Source organism: Nicotiana tabacum, chromosome 7 (genome assembly GCF_000715075.1).
Source record: "Nicotiana tabacum cultivar K326 chromosome 7, ASM71507v2, whole genome shotgun sequence".
Lineage (NCBI taxonomy): Eukaryota > Viridiplantae > Streptophyta > Magnoliopsida > Solanales > Solanaceae > Nicotiana > Nicotiana tabacum.
Window position 1 is genome coordinate 7,212,662 of NC_134086.1, and position 14,270 is coordinate 7,226,931.

Genomic DNA, 14,270 nt, shown 5'->3' on the forward strand with positions numbered 1-14,270 from the left:
GGAGGTGGAATTAGAATAGGTGTGCTGATTGATGAAGGAGAAAATGATCCGGACAGGATGGGTGAGTAAGAAGGACATGGAGTAGGAGCAGAGTCTGAAGGTGTTAGGTTGATGTTGGTTGAAATAGAGGGACCAGGACATGTAGAAGAACTGCTAGGTGAGGAGTGGGTAGATGGAGGTGAAGGCGATGGTAGAGATGTCCTAGAAGAGTATTCTGTTGAGTTATGGGGCAAGGTATCTGTTGGAATTGTATCTTGAGGGAAGAAAGGAAAATCAGATGTGAGAGGTGAGTGGGAAAAAGGGAATTGATCTTCATGAAACCTAACATCTCTAGACACAAACACCCTTTTAGTGACAAGATCCAGGACCTTGTAACCTTTCTGATGCTGGCATATCCGAGGAACACACAACCTTTTGCCCTAGGTTCAAACTTCCCTCTGTTGTGAGACAAAGCTGAGACATAGTACAAACAACCAAAACTCTTGAGTGAATCATAGCTAGGTTGTGTACCAAGCAATACCTCATAGGGTGTTAATCCATTCAGAACCTTAGAAGGGATTCTGTTGATCAGATATGTAGCTGTCAGCACACATTCTCCCCAGTATTGGAGAGGCACCTTAGAGTGAAATAAACGTTCCCTTGCTACTTCCAAAAGATGCCTATGCTTCCTCTCAACTACTCCATTCTGTTGAGGGGTAAAAACACAAGAGGTCTCATGTATAATCCCTTCTGATTCAAGAAAACTTGCCTAGTGAGCCTTTTCCTAATTCCATGGCATTATCAGATCTGATCTTCTTAACTTTCAAGTTAAACTGTCTCTCTGCCATGCATAGAAATGATTTCAAAACTGAAAAAACATTCCCCTTAGAACTTAAGAGAAAGGTCCAAGTGGCCCTACTATAGTCATCTACAATAGTCAAGAAATACATATAACCATTATAAGTCACAGTCTTGAATGGCCCCCATGTGTCAATGTGAATCAAATCAAAGATAGCAGAACTCTTAATATGACTCAAAGGAAAAGGTAGTCTGGTTTGCCTAACTTGAGGACAGATGTGACACACACAATCAAACTTAGAGGTAAACTTAATGAAATTCAGATTTCTCATTACTGAAAAGAGCAAATGCCCTAGCCTAACATGCCATTGCTTTACAGTAGATGTAGCGATAGCAACTAAAGGTACTGAAAAGGAAACAGAAGTAGAAATAACACTGGAATTTCTTCCTTTTGGAATGGAAACTACATTTTTTCTAAGAGGAGAGATAGACTCTATTCTAGTTGGCTGAAACAGGTACAATCCATCTCTAACTTCACCAAAAACTTGTCCCATCCCTACTAAAGGGACCTACAATAGACACCCATTAGAAGTTAGATTCAAAGAACAATTGAATTGAAGACATAACTTATGAACAGATAATAAGTTATACTTGAAAGAAGGTACATGAAGCACCCTATGAAGAACCATATCAGGCTGAATAGACACACTTCCTATATGTGTAACACACAACTGGAATGAATTAGGTAAGCTAATGTGCAAAGGTGCAGGAAGAGGAGTAAGAGATAGGAAAGAATTAGCATCAAAACACATATGTTCAGAGGCCCCTGAGTCAATTATCCATGTTTTAGTGTTGAAAACAGCAAGACAAGTTCCTGTGTATTTGAGTATGGTACCAGCTACAGCATTAGCATTGACTTCTAATGTTGTGGCTGCTGCACTTCCAATCTGCACTTGCTTGATTATGTTTACCAATTCTGACACTTGCTCCTTACTGAAAAACTGGTTCTGACTGCTGATATTTCCTTCACTACATGTGTTGTTCTTCTCTTCACCTTCCTGTCCTGCCACCACTGCATTTCCTTTTATGGCAGGCTGATAATTTGTAGATTTTGTGAATTGAAAATCATCTGGGAATCCTATTAGTCTGTAGCAATCTGCCCTTACATGCCATGTTCTCATACAATGACTACAACTCACATTAGGATTGTACTTTGCCTTCTTTTTGAACTTTTGTTGCATGTTCTGAATGTTCCCCTGTTTCTGAGGAGTTCCCCATGATTTCTGAATATTGTTCCTTTGATTAAACTTCCCTTGAGGTCCTACCATAAAAGATGCACCATCTGTTGGATATTGTGGGCTAACAAATATTTCCCTCTGACTTTCATCTTGCAGCAGGATGGAATAGGTATGATCCATATTTGGAAGCGGGCTCATCACGAGGATATTGCATCTTGCATGTGCATACACATCATTCAGTCCCATTAGGAATTGGATGACTCTCTGATCCTCTAGGAAGTTGGCTACCTTCTTCTTCCCTTCACACACACAGGTACAAGTGCAACCTAGATGTGAGTTCAGGGAATCTAACTCATCCCATAACCTTTTCAGAGTTGTGAAGTATCCTGCAATACTGCTATTTCCCTGAACTGTCTTAGCAATTTCCTTTTGTAGGTGGTAGAGTTTGGCTCCATTGGATTATCCAAATCTATGTTCAAGACTATTCCAAAGTTTTTTTGCAGATTTGGAATAGATTACATTGTCTCCTATCTCCTTAGTTAGAGAATTTAAAAGCCATGAGGTTACCATGTCATTGCACCTACTCCATTGTGCATGATCCTTTGAATCTAAGGCAGGTTCATCACAAATCTCATTGATGAACGTCAGCTTGTTTTTGGCTGACAATACAATCAGTATTGACCTTCTCCATCCTGAGAATCCTCTTCCATCAAAAGGTGAGGTCACAAGAGTCATCCTAGGAGCATCTGAAGAGTGAAGAAAATAGGGATGGTTGACATCATGATTGGCTGCTTGACTTGTTCATCCAGAAAGAGAAGTGTTACTGAAGAATCTGTTCCAGTCATGGTGATAGAACAAGTTGAGGAATAGGAAGAAGATTAGAAGATGAAGTTCAAGGATAGAGCAGAGATCTGCTCTGATACCATGAAAGAATGAAAGAGCTGATGATGCAGAAAAATTTTCTCTTGTTTTATATATTCACTACTGTAGCTTCTATATACATCTATAGCCTATAGATACATAGAATGTACATATAATATTCCTAGACAAAAATATCTTTTACTATGTGAGTCCATACTCACTTTAGTGCATCAGCACTAATACAAATGTGAGCATGTGCTCACTCATGTGTATGGCACTAATAAATGAATGGCCCAAATGTGTTTATGTCTTCTAATCCAACGGTCAAGATTAGATCTCCTGATTTGAATATCAAGGGCTATTATGCTGCCACGTCATGCTCCACTTTGATTGAATCATCTGCCTGAAGCAAATGTAACGCTGCTGTCTTCTTCTTCTTTGCTTCTTCTGCTACAGTGGTATCATGGGGGTTTTGTTCTTCAACATAAGAAATATTAAATTGCCGGTGGCTTGGCCGGTGAACATTACATAATAAGAATATAAAAAGACCGTTTGAATAATTCTGGACGCGAAGTCAAGTAAGAAATTTTATATAGACATAATACATAAACAAGCCCTCAAACTTGGCTGCGGCAGGCAAATATGCTCTCAACTGTCAGTATGCACTAGCGGGCACCACAACTATAGTAGAAATAATTAATATGATTTGGAAATTATACTTTCTTAGTTTTAAATTAGACGAGGTACTTCCTTTTTAGTGTGTTTCAAAATAAATGACACATTTCTAAATTTGAAAATAATTCAACTTTAAACTCTTCATTTTACCTATTTTACTCTCAGTAAGAAGTTTTTATAATCACACAAATATCATAGTCCTACAAAGCTTTTACCTTTTAAAACCACAAGTTTCAAAGTTATTTTTTTCTTTAAATTCCGTCGAGTCAAACTAACTCATCTAAATTGAAACGGATCGAGTAGTAGCAAGCGAAGATGTGGTTGCACCTATATATTCTCTCCATTTAAGTAGATTGTTGCTTAATTACTAAAAAAAAATGGCAGATGTAGCACTGCAATTTGTAGTGGAGACCCTGGTGCCGATTATAATTGAAAATTGGAAGATAATTGGTGGCGCAAAAGAAGATCCTGCACAACTGTTGGGAGAGCTTAATCGGTTAAAGGCCTTTCTAAAGGATGCTGCAACATACCGTCAAAGCAACAGCGAACAGTGGAAATACTTTATCAAAGAAGTTCAAGTTATGGTATATAAAGCTGAGGGTCTTATTGATAAGCTCCTGGTTGAGGAGAAGCTGCACCAAGAGAAAAATATAATTATGCAAAACTTGGATGCTAAATATGCCAAAAAAGCACGGGATCTTGCAAAAGAGATTAGAGACGCCCTTGAACAGGTGAAGAAGATTCGCCAACAAAATCCAGAGGCGTTTCAGGCTAAGCCAATGCTTGATGATCAGCCAGAAATTGTTGCCCCGGGGCCACAGGTATGTATAAAATTTTATCCCAATGATTTGGTCTGTACCTCATACAAAGTAAGGGTAAGGTCTGCGTATACTCTAACCTCCCTGACCGTACTTGTGGAATCATGTTGTTGTTGTTGTTGATCTCAATGGTAGTGGCCGTACTTGTGGAATCATGTTGTTGTTGTTGTTGATCTCAATGGTAGTTATATGTGATTGTCAGCCTATTTTACATTTTCTTTATAACTTTACTTTAAATATATATTTAAAGCACATAGTATTAAAATTATAATAATCAAATAAAAAATAGTACCTTTTTGTCATTTCAGATTATGTGAAAACAATTTTCTTTTTAGTTTATTCCAAAAAGAATAACATGTTTATAGTTGGAAACAATTAACAGAAGTAGACACACAAAAGTTATACTAGCATATTTAAAACAACAAATTGGAAAAGTCTTTATGTTTTCTTCTTTAAAATTAAAAAATTTAAGATTGGAAAAAGAAGAAAATTCTAATCCATTTTGATCGTCTTTAATTAACAGGATACTTTGTTGGAAGAAAATGAAGTTGTCGGCTTTGACGAGGAAGCGAAAATAGTGATCGAACGACTTGCTGAAGGAACAGATGATTTAGATGTTATCCCTGTGGTAGGATTAGCTGGACTTGGCAAAACCACACTGGCAATAAAAATCTATAATGATCCTAAGATTTGCTATGAATTTTTCAAGACCATTTGGGTTTACGTAGGACCACAACAATACAAACCAAAGGAGGTGTTTCTTAGTATACTGGAAGGGTTCACGAAACGCACGACAGAATATCAACATATGGCTGTCAGTGACTTGACAAACATAATACGTGAATTCATTTTAAAAGGAGGTAAATGTCTCATTGTGTTGGACGATGTGTGGGCGACAGACGTTGTGGATTCTGTGATGAAAGTTTTCCCGGAAAACAGCAAAGGCCATCGTATCATGTTAACCACTCGTGACCTGCGTATTGGTAGATATGCCAATCCTGAACCTCACTCATTGAAATTTCTGACGGACAAGGAAAGTTTCCAACTGTTGGAAGAAAGAGTTTTTGGCAGTAATATTCGAAAGTGTCCTGAAGATTTAATAGCACATGGAGAAAGTATTGCTAAACAATGTAGTGGATTGCCACTTGCTGTAGTGGTAATTGCAGGAGCTCTAAAAGGACGTACAAGCGAAAGAGTGTGGCAAATGGTTAAGGACAATGTAGGAAAGCATCTTATAAATTAGGATGACCCTCAAAGCTGCTTGAAATATGTGGAAATGAGTTATTGTCATCTGCCCGAAGATATGAAGGTGTCACGGGGGAGATTTTGGTCAGTCAAAACTCACACCCGCGCGGCAGTCAAGTCGTACACTTGACTCAGCCTTTCCAAAATACTTAGCCAATATTCGACAAGTTTGGCCTAAACGAAATTTTGACAGCAATTCAATTAGAACACACACATATACGGGAAAATCTCAACCTTTGCATTAATGTGAAAAATATACAAAGGACCCTCACTTTGCTATGAACACAGTCCGCTCACAGCCCACTTTTGACGAAGAACACAAGTCGTTCTTGTCAATACTAAGATCTGCCCATGCCGAACCTTAGCCCCTTTTTGAAACAACTGAAACCCTCACGTTTCACTCTTGTTTCCCACTTAGAATTTCACACGAAATTCCCCACATTCACTCTCTCTTCTTCTGCCTAAGTCACAAAGGCCCTATTTATAGAATATAGGCAGCCCTTAGACTTGACAGCACATGACACTTGTTGTCTACAGCTTTTGCCACTTGTCGGGCTAAGACTAATCTATTCCTAACATGTAGTTGACATCCCCAACTACTTAGGACACACTATACACGAAATGGGGTCATGGTACAAGCATGATCAGATCATGGGACAAAGAGGTTATGACAAGGTAACCGCAAACTACTTTTCCATGTGCATTGCATGTGCCATCTTCACTTGGCCAGCTGATTCGCGCCCAAGGCTGGCATTGCGCCCAGCCTTGGCACATCTTGACATTGCTCCGCGCTAATGCCTTGCCCACAATCCGCTGCCTATGATTTTGCCGCACATGCCCGACGTCGCTGCCGCCCGCACACTGTCTTGGCCCAAATCTGCCTTGCTCATGTCAACCTTCATTTCCCTCATGCCATTGCTTGTATTTTCCTTCACATAGCTTTGCCTTAGCTATTGAAAGCCTTTTCCATCATCCCGCATTTCCGTTTTGTCTTAGCTTAGCCCGCACTTAGCTGCCACAACCCAAAGTGTCGTGCCACTGACTTTGGCGCGCATATCGTGCCATGCCGCCCTAACATTGTCCACGCAGCTTTGTCAAGCCTTTGCCAAGCGCACCTTGCCTGTCCCAAGGTCTTGGACCATACTTGCCTACAACAGCCCTCAATGACAATGTCTTGTCCGTCTTCCGCATGATCGTTTTTCCCGCACATAGGCCAATGACAAGGCCATCACGCCCAAATCCTTGCCACAGCCGTGCCACGCCCGATGAGAAAAAGTCAGGCCCTACCAAACCACCAACACCTTTTGAAATCGACGTCCTCATCGAGCCGACTTAATGAAGCAGCCCCAAGGGGTTGTTGACATACACCACCCCTGGTGCTCCATTCCCATCTAAAATTTCCCGTTCTTTGGCACTTCTTGCACCCCATATGCCTTTGGCTCCGGAATCCTCAACTTTGTGCGTTCATTACTTCTAGGGACAACAGTTTGCATTTCCCTCCGAAGTTGAACCACTTCCTCGCGCAGTTCTTCCTTCTCTTGGCGTACCAAGGCCATTTCTGTCAGCATTGTCTCATGTCTCGCTGCATAATCTACCTCTAACTGTGCCATTCTTGCAAGAACAGAAGAATCGCCATTTACTTCGAGAGCCTGCCCAACGAGTGCTTCCAACTGCTCTATCCTTTGACGCAGTTCCGCATTTGTGCCACCAGCCATGTTCTCAAATAGCCCCACGAATTCTGGCACCGATCGTCTTGCCACTGCCACGAACTTGCCTGGCTCTGATACCAGTTGTCACGGGGGCAATTTTGGTCAGTCAAAACTCACACCCGCGCGGCAGTCAAGTCATACACTTGACTCAGCCTTTCCAAAATACTTAGCCAATTTTCGACAAGTTTGGCCTAAACGAAATATTGACAACAATTCAATAAGAACACACACATATACGGGAAAATCCCAACCTTTGCATTAATGTGGAAAATATACAAAGGACCCTCACTTTGCTATGAACACAGTCCGCTCACAGCCCACTTTTGACGAAGAACACAAGTCGTTCTTGTCAACACTAAGATCTGCCCATGCCAAACCTTAGCCTCTTTTTGAAACAACTGAAACCCTCACGTTTCACTCTTGTTTCCCACTTAGAATTTCACACGAAATTCCCCACATTCACTCTCTCTTCTTCTGCCTAAGTCACAAAGGCCCTATTTATAGAATATAGGCAGCCCTTAGACTTGATAGCACATGACACTTGTTGTCTACAGCTTTTGCCACTTGTCGGGCTAAGACTAATCTGTTCCTAACATGTAGTTGACATCCCCAACTACTTAGGACACACTATACACGAAATAGGGTCATGGTACAAGCATGATCAGATCATGGGACAAAGAGGTTATGACAAGGTAACCGCCAACTACTTTTCCATGTGCATTGCATGTGCCATCTTCACTTGGCCAGCTGATTCGCGCCAAGGCTGGCATTGCGCCCAGCCTTGGCACATCTTGACATTGCTCCGCGCCAATGCCTTGCCCGCAATCCGCTGCCTATGATTTTGCCGCACATGCCCGACGCCGCTGCCGCCCGCACACTGTCTTGGCCCAAATCTGCCTTGCTCATGTCAACCTTCATTTCCCTCATGCCATTGCTTGTATTTTCCTTTACATAGCTTTGCCTTAGCTATTGAAAGCCTTTTCCATCATCCCGCATTTCCGTCTTGTCTTAGCTTAGCCCGCACTTAGCTGCCACAACCCAAAGTGTCGTGCCACTGACTTTGGCGCGCATGTCGTGCCATGTCGCCCTAACATTGTCCACGCAGCTTTGTCAAGCCTTTGTCAAGCGCACCTTGCCTGTCCCAAGGTCTTGGCCCATACTTGCCTACAACAGCCCTCAATGACAATGTCTTGTCTGTCTTCCGCATGATCGTTTTGCCCGCACATAGGCCAATGACAAGGCCATCACGCCCAAATCTTTGCCACAGCCGTGCCACGCCCGATGAGAAAAAGTCAGGCCCTAACAAACCACCCGCACCTTTTGAAATCGACGTCCTCGTCGAGCCGACTTAATGAAGCAGCCCCAAGGGGTTATTGACATACACCACCCCTGGTGCTCCATTCCCATCTGAAATTTCCCGTTCTTTGGCACTTCTTGCACCCCATATGCCTTTGGCTCCGGAATCCTCAACTTTGTGCGTTCATTACTTCTAGGGACAACAGTTTGCATTTCCCTCCGAAGTTGAACCACTTCCTCGCGCAGTTCTTCCTTCTCTTGGCGTACCAAGGCCATTTCTGTCAGCGTTGTCTCATGTCTCGCTGCATAATCTGCCTCTAACCGTGCCATTCTTGCAAGAACAGAAGAATCTCCATTTACTTCGAGAGCCTGCCCAACGAGTGCTTCCAACTGCTCTATCCTTTGACGCAGTTCCGCATTTGTGCTACCAGCCATGTTCTCAAATAGACCCACGAATTCTGCCACCGATCGCCTTGCCACTGCCACGAACTTGCCTGGATCTGATACCAGTTGTCACGGGGGCAATTTTGGTCAGTCAAAACTCACACTCGCGCGGCAGTCAAGTCGTACACTTGACTCAGCCTTTCCAAAATACTTAGCCAATTTTCGACAAGTTTGGCCTAAATGAAATTTTGACATCAATTCAATAAAAACACACACATATACGGGAAAATCCCAACCTTTGCATTAATGTGAAAAATATACAAAGGACCCTCACTTTGCTATGAACACAGTCCGCTCACAGCCCACTTTTGACGAAGAACACAAGTCGTTCTTGTCAACACTAAGATCTGCCCATGCCAAACCTTAGCCCCTTTTTGAAACAACTGAAACCCTCACGTTTCACTCTTGTTTCCCTCTTAGAATTTCACACGAAATTCCCCACATTCACTCTCTCTTCTTCTGCCTAAGTCACAAAGGCCCTATTTATAGAATATAGGCAGCCCTTAGACTTGACAGCACATGACACTTGTTGTCTACAGCTTTTGCCACTTGTCGGGCTAAGACTAATCTGTTCCTAACATGTAGTTGACATCCCCAACTACTTAGGATACACTATACACGAAATGGGGTCATGGTACAAGCATGATCAGATCATGGGACAAAGAGGTTATGACAAGGTAACCGCCAACTACTTTTCCATGTGCATTGCATGTGTCATCTTCACTTGGCCAGCTGATTCGAGCCCAAGGCTGGCATTGCGCCCAGCCTTGGCACATCTTGACATTGCTCCGCGCCTATGCCTTGCCCGCAATCCGCTGCCTATGATTTTGCCGCACATGCCCGACGTCGCTGCCGTCCGCACACTGTCTTGGCCCAAATCTGCCTTGCTCATGTCAACCTTCATTTCCCTCATGCCATTGTTGTATTTTCCTTCACATAGCTTTGCCTTAGCTATTGAAAGCCTTTTCCATCATCCCGCATTTCCGTCTTGTCTTAGCTTAGCCCGCATTTAGCTGCCACAACCCAAAGTGCCGTGCCACTGACTTTGGCGCGCATGCCGTGCCATGTCGCCCTAACATTGTCCACGCAGCTTTGTCAAGCCTTTGTCAAGCGCACCTTGCCTGTCCCAAGGTCTTGGCCCATATTTGCCTACAACAGCCCTCAATGACAATGTCTTGTCCGTCTTCCGCATGATCGTTTTGCCCGCACATAGGCCAATGACAAGGCCATCACGCCCAAATCCTTGCCACAGCCGTGCCACGCCCGATGACAAAAAGTCAGGCCCTAACAGAAGGCATGCTTCCTGTATTGCGGCGCCTTTCCACAAGGCTTTGAAATTCCTGCTTGGAAGTTGATCCGCTTGTGGATTTCCGAGGGACTGATAAACTCCAACTTAGATGCCAGACCCGAGGATATAGCAGAGATCTACTTGAACGAACTTGTCAGCAGGAATTTAGTGATTGTAATGCAGAAAAAGGCAGATGGACAAGTAAAAACATGTCGTCTTCATGACATGTTGCGCCATTTCTGCAAGATGGAACATGGAGGTCTTTTCAAACAAGTATGTGAAAAGACTGATCAGCCTGGTACTCTTATTATACCAGATCTAGATACTTGTCGTCGTTTGTGTATTCAAACTCTTTTGGAAGCCTTTCTCTCCAAACGACCATCTGCTGAGCATGTTAGGTCTTTCTTATGTTTTTCCCCAAAACAAAAAGAAAGTGAGAAGCTTAGTAACAGTCGACTCCTCCACAAATTTCCACTGGTTAGGGTCTTGGATGTTGAATCTCTCGAATTTAGTTTCTCAAGGGATTTCAAAGAGTTACATCATTTGAGATACATTGCTATCTCAGGTGACTACAGTGCTCTTCCGACCTTCTTTGGTAAGTTTTGGTATTTACAAACTCTTATTCTTAATAATAGTACAAAGGCGTCAACAATTGAAATAAAAGAAGACATATGGAACATGCTACAGTTGAGGCATCTGCACACCAATGTCCCGGCAAAATTATTGCCATCCCCTGCCACCCAAACAACAGATGAATCGTCTTGCCTACAAACTCTTTCTAAGGTCGCACCAGAAAGTTGCACAGAAGATGTGCTTGCTAGGGCCTGTAATCTCAGAAAGTCAGTATTCAAGGCCAAATGGCTGAATTTTTTGAAGCTAAAAAGGGTGGGTTCAACAACTTTCAAAAGCTAAAGTGCCTGGAACAACTCAAGCTGTTGAATGATGTTGGCAGCTCCATGAGCAAAGTTCAACTTCCTCAAGCATTCCTTGGATTTCTTCGCAGACTGCAGAAGTTAACTTTGTCGAATATAAGGTTTGTTTGGAGTGATGCGAATAAACTAGGACAACTGGAGTGCCTTCAGGTCCTAAAGCTGAAAGAAAATGCATTTTGTGGGACGGCCTGGGATTCAGTAGGTTTTAGCATACTCAAGGTATTGTGGATTGAAAGGGCGACAGACTTGGAAACTTGGAAAGCTTCAAACTTTTCATTCCAAAGACTTAAGTACCTTGTTCTTAAATCCTGTGATAAGCTTGAGGCTGTGCCATTTGAGTTCGCGGGTGTAACTAGCCTTCAAGAGATGACGCTGAACAACACAAAGAAGGCGAATAAATCTGCAAAAGCTATAGAAGGCAGGAAGATGCAAGAACTCATGCGAAAAGTTGCAGAAAGAAAAACTGGAACAGATTGTCAAGCTCCAGAGAGTTTCAAATTCAAGCTCACTATATTTCCCCCGGAATCAGCTGATTGCGACAGCACATAGTGAAGTTTAAAAAGGTCCGTCAAATTCATTTTATTTTAAATCTTCATTATGTTTTTCACCAAGTATGTTTATACATTCATGTTTATCATTTAGGGTATCCATTATCCATATAGATTAGAAAAACATAGCATCTGTATCTATATGATATGTGTGTTTCATTTGGTATAATGTATCTATATGATATGTGTGCTTCATTTGGTATAATATCACCTTGCCTGTATCTTTCATTTCATGTAAATATTTGTTTCCCCTTGAATTCTTGATCGAACGCATACACGCACTTGCTAAAAATTTGGACTGTATTGTTAGTCCACTAAATATCCTCTTTTCTGTAGGAGAGCATCAGAACAACATTGTCTTTGCTGAGAGCTTGGGGTAATGAAGTATTTGATATGGTGTGCATTTCATGTTTTTCTGCAATTCAGTCATCTGATGAGATTGTTATATTTAGAAAACCAGTTTGGCTTTTTTTCTTATTCAAGCATTGCGAAGTTTAAAATTAGTCTCTATGGGATGTTTTCCTATAATCTTGTCCATACATTATCCGTGAATATGTATATCCTTTTTTTCTTTCCAAAAACATGTGAATATTATAATCAACGCCATCTGCATAAATTCGGTCCACCATCTTTGAATCACCTAAAATTTTGCGGGACCATAAAAAGAACCTAATGAACAATAGTCATTGTTTTGTCATGACCGTTCCTCATTTTTTGGCATTTTAGGGCCATAAAACAAGAATTCAAATTTTTGCGGGACCATAAAAACGGCCTAATATACAATAGTCATCGTTCCCCATGACTATTCCTCTTTTTATGGCATTTTAGGACCATAAAACAAGAATTCCCAGATTTTAGTGTGCTATACTCCACGCGATCTGCATGAATTCGGGCAAACGGCCCAGAATCTCCTAAAATTTTGCTGGCCCATCAAAAATGAACAATAGTACTCGTTTTGCCATGACCGTTCCTCGTTTTTTGGCGTTTGAGGGCCATAAAATATGAATCAGGACGATTCCCAGATTTTCTTGTGCTATCGTCCACGTCATCTGCATGAATTCGGGCGACCGGCCCAGAATCTCCTAAAATTTTGCGAGTACATAAAAAACGACCTAGTGAACAATAGTCATCGCTTCGCCATGACCGTTCTTCGCTTTTTGGTATTTTAGAGTCATAAAAAAGGAATTAATACGATTCCCAGATTTTCGTATGCCATAGTCCACGACATCTACATGAATTGGGACGACGGCTCCTAATCTCCTAAAATATTGGGGACCCATGAAAAACGGTCCAATGAACAATAGTCATCGTTTCGCCATGGCCGTTCACTATGAAAATACAAGAGAGGAGAGGTGAATTGTGTGCCTATTAAAAAATTGGTCGACTACGGTACCGGCTTAGTCTACTGATACGGAGACAGTCTGCATAGAACTGTTAGTCCTTTCGATTTAAACAAGTGTAAATCACAACAAACAGTAAAGGAACAAAATATAATATGATAGTGATAAAGTAAATGACACCAGGAACTTTTATACTGGTTCGGAACCAATGTGGTATCCTAATCCAGTCCTCTTGGGTTGCAAGAGTGTTATCTTTTAGAGCTCTTTATAAATTGAGTTGAGTACAGCTTTTGTGATTTCTAGCGCTCACCACCAACGTTTACAATGGTTGGTTTTCACTCGCTCACCGCTCACTACCAACAACACTTTCGTTTTCACTGGCTCACCAAAGAAACGAACAATGATAAAACCTCTCAATATTTTTCTCTTTCTCTCTATCTTTTATGACACTTGTAAACTTAAGAATACAGTGCTTGACTAAGGTGCAGAAAGAGTAAGAAAGTTGTTTGTGAAGCTGGTGCTTTTTCTTCTTTTGTAGAGTTCCTTTTTATAGCCCTTTCAACTTGTCCTGGCTATTGCATAATCCAAGAGAGTTTTGAAAATTCTTCCGATCTTTCTTGTAGCTTTTTCTGATTTCTTCCTTGAATCTTGGAACAATATTTTTTTTTTTGATTTCTTGACCATTGGACGACTTTCCGTCTAAATGTACAAAGGGATGCAGTCAAAGATCCTTGAGTAATTTTGATTGTCTTTCCTTGTTGTTGCGCAATCCTGGTACTTGTAATATTAATAAGCCTTCCAATTCTTCCATGATTTGCTCACGAGTGATTTTGTTTTTTGCAGGCTTTAGACTCCTTTTTTATCTCCTTGAATCTTGGCTTCTATTGTACAAATAATCTTTTCTTTGTTGAACTTTCCTTTTTGATTGTTGTACCTCTGCTGACCTCCTCTTGTTGAATGGGACTAGAATGTTTTTCCAGGTTCATATATCCTTCATGACAAGATTTAGCCTTAATTATTTTTCATAAGTAAATAATCTCTCGCTCCTTGAGTCACATAATGGAAATTGTAATATTCCACGTATAATCCTTTTGCCTAT

At 41.5% G+C, this 14,270-nt stretch overlaps 1 pseudogene; it reads left to right on the forward strand.

Moving 5' to 3' along the window:
- The first annotated feature begins 3,928 nt into the window (after nucleotides 1-3,928).
- On the forward strand, nucleotides 3,929-11,839 carry LOC107804082 (putative late blight resistance protein homolog R1A-3; annotated as a pseudogene).
- Nucleotides 11,840-14,270: the final 2,431 nt, after the last annotated feature.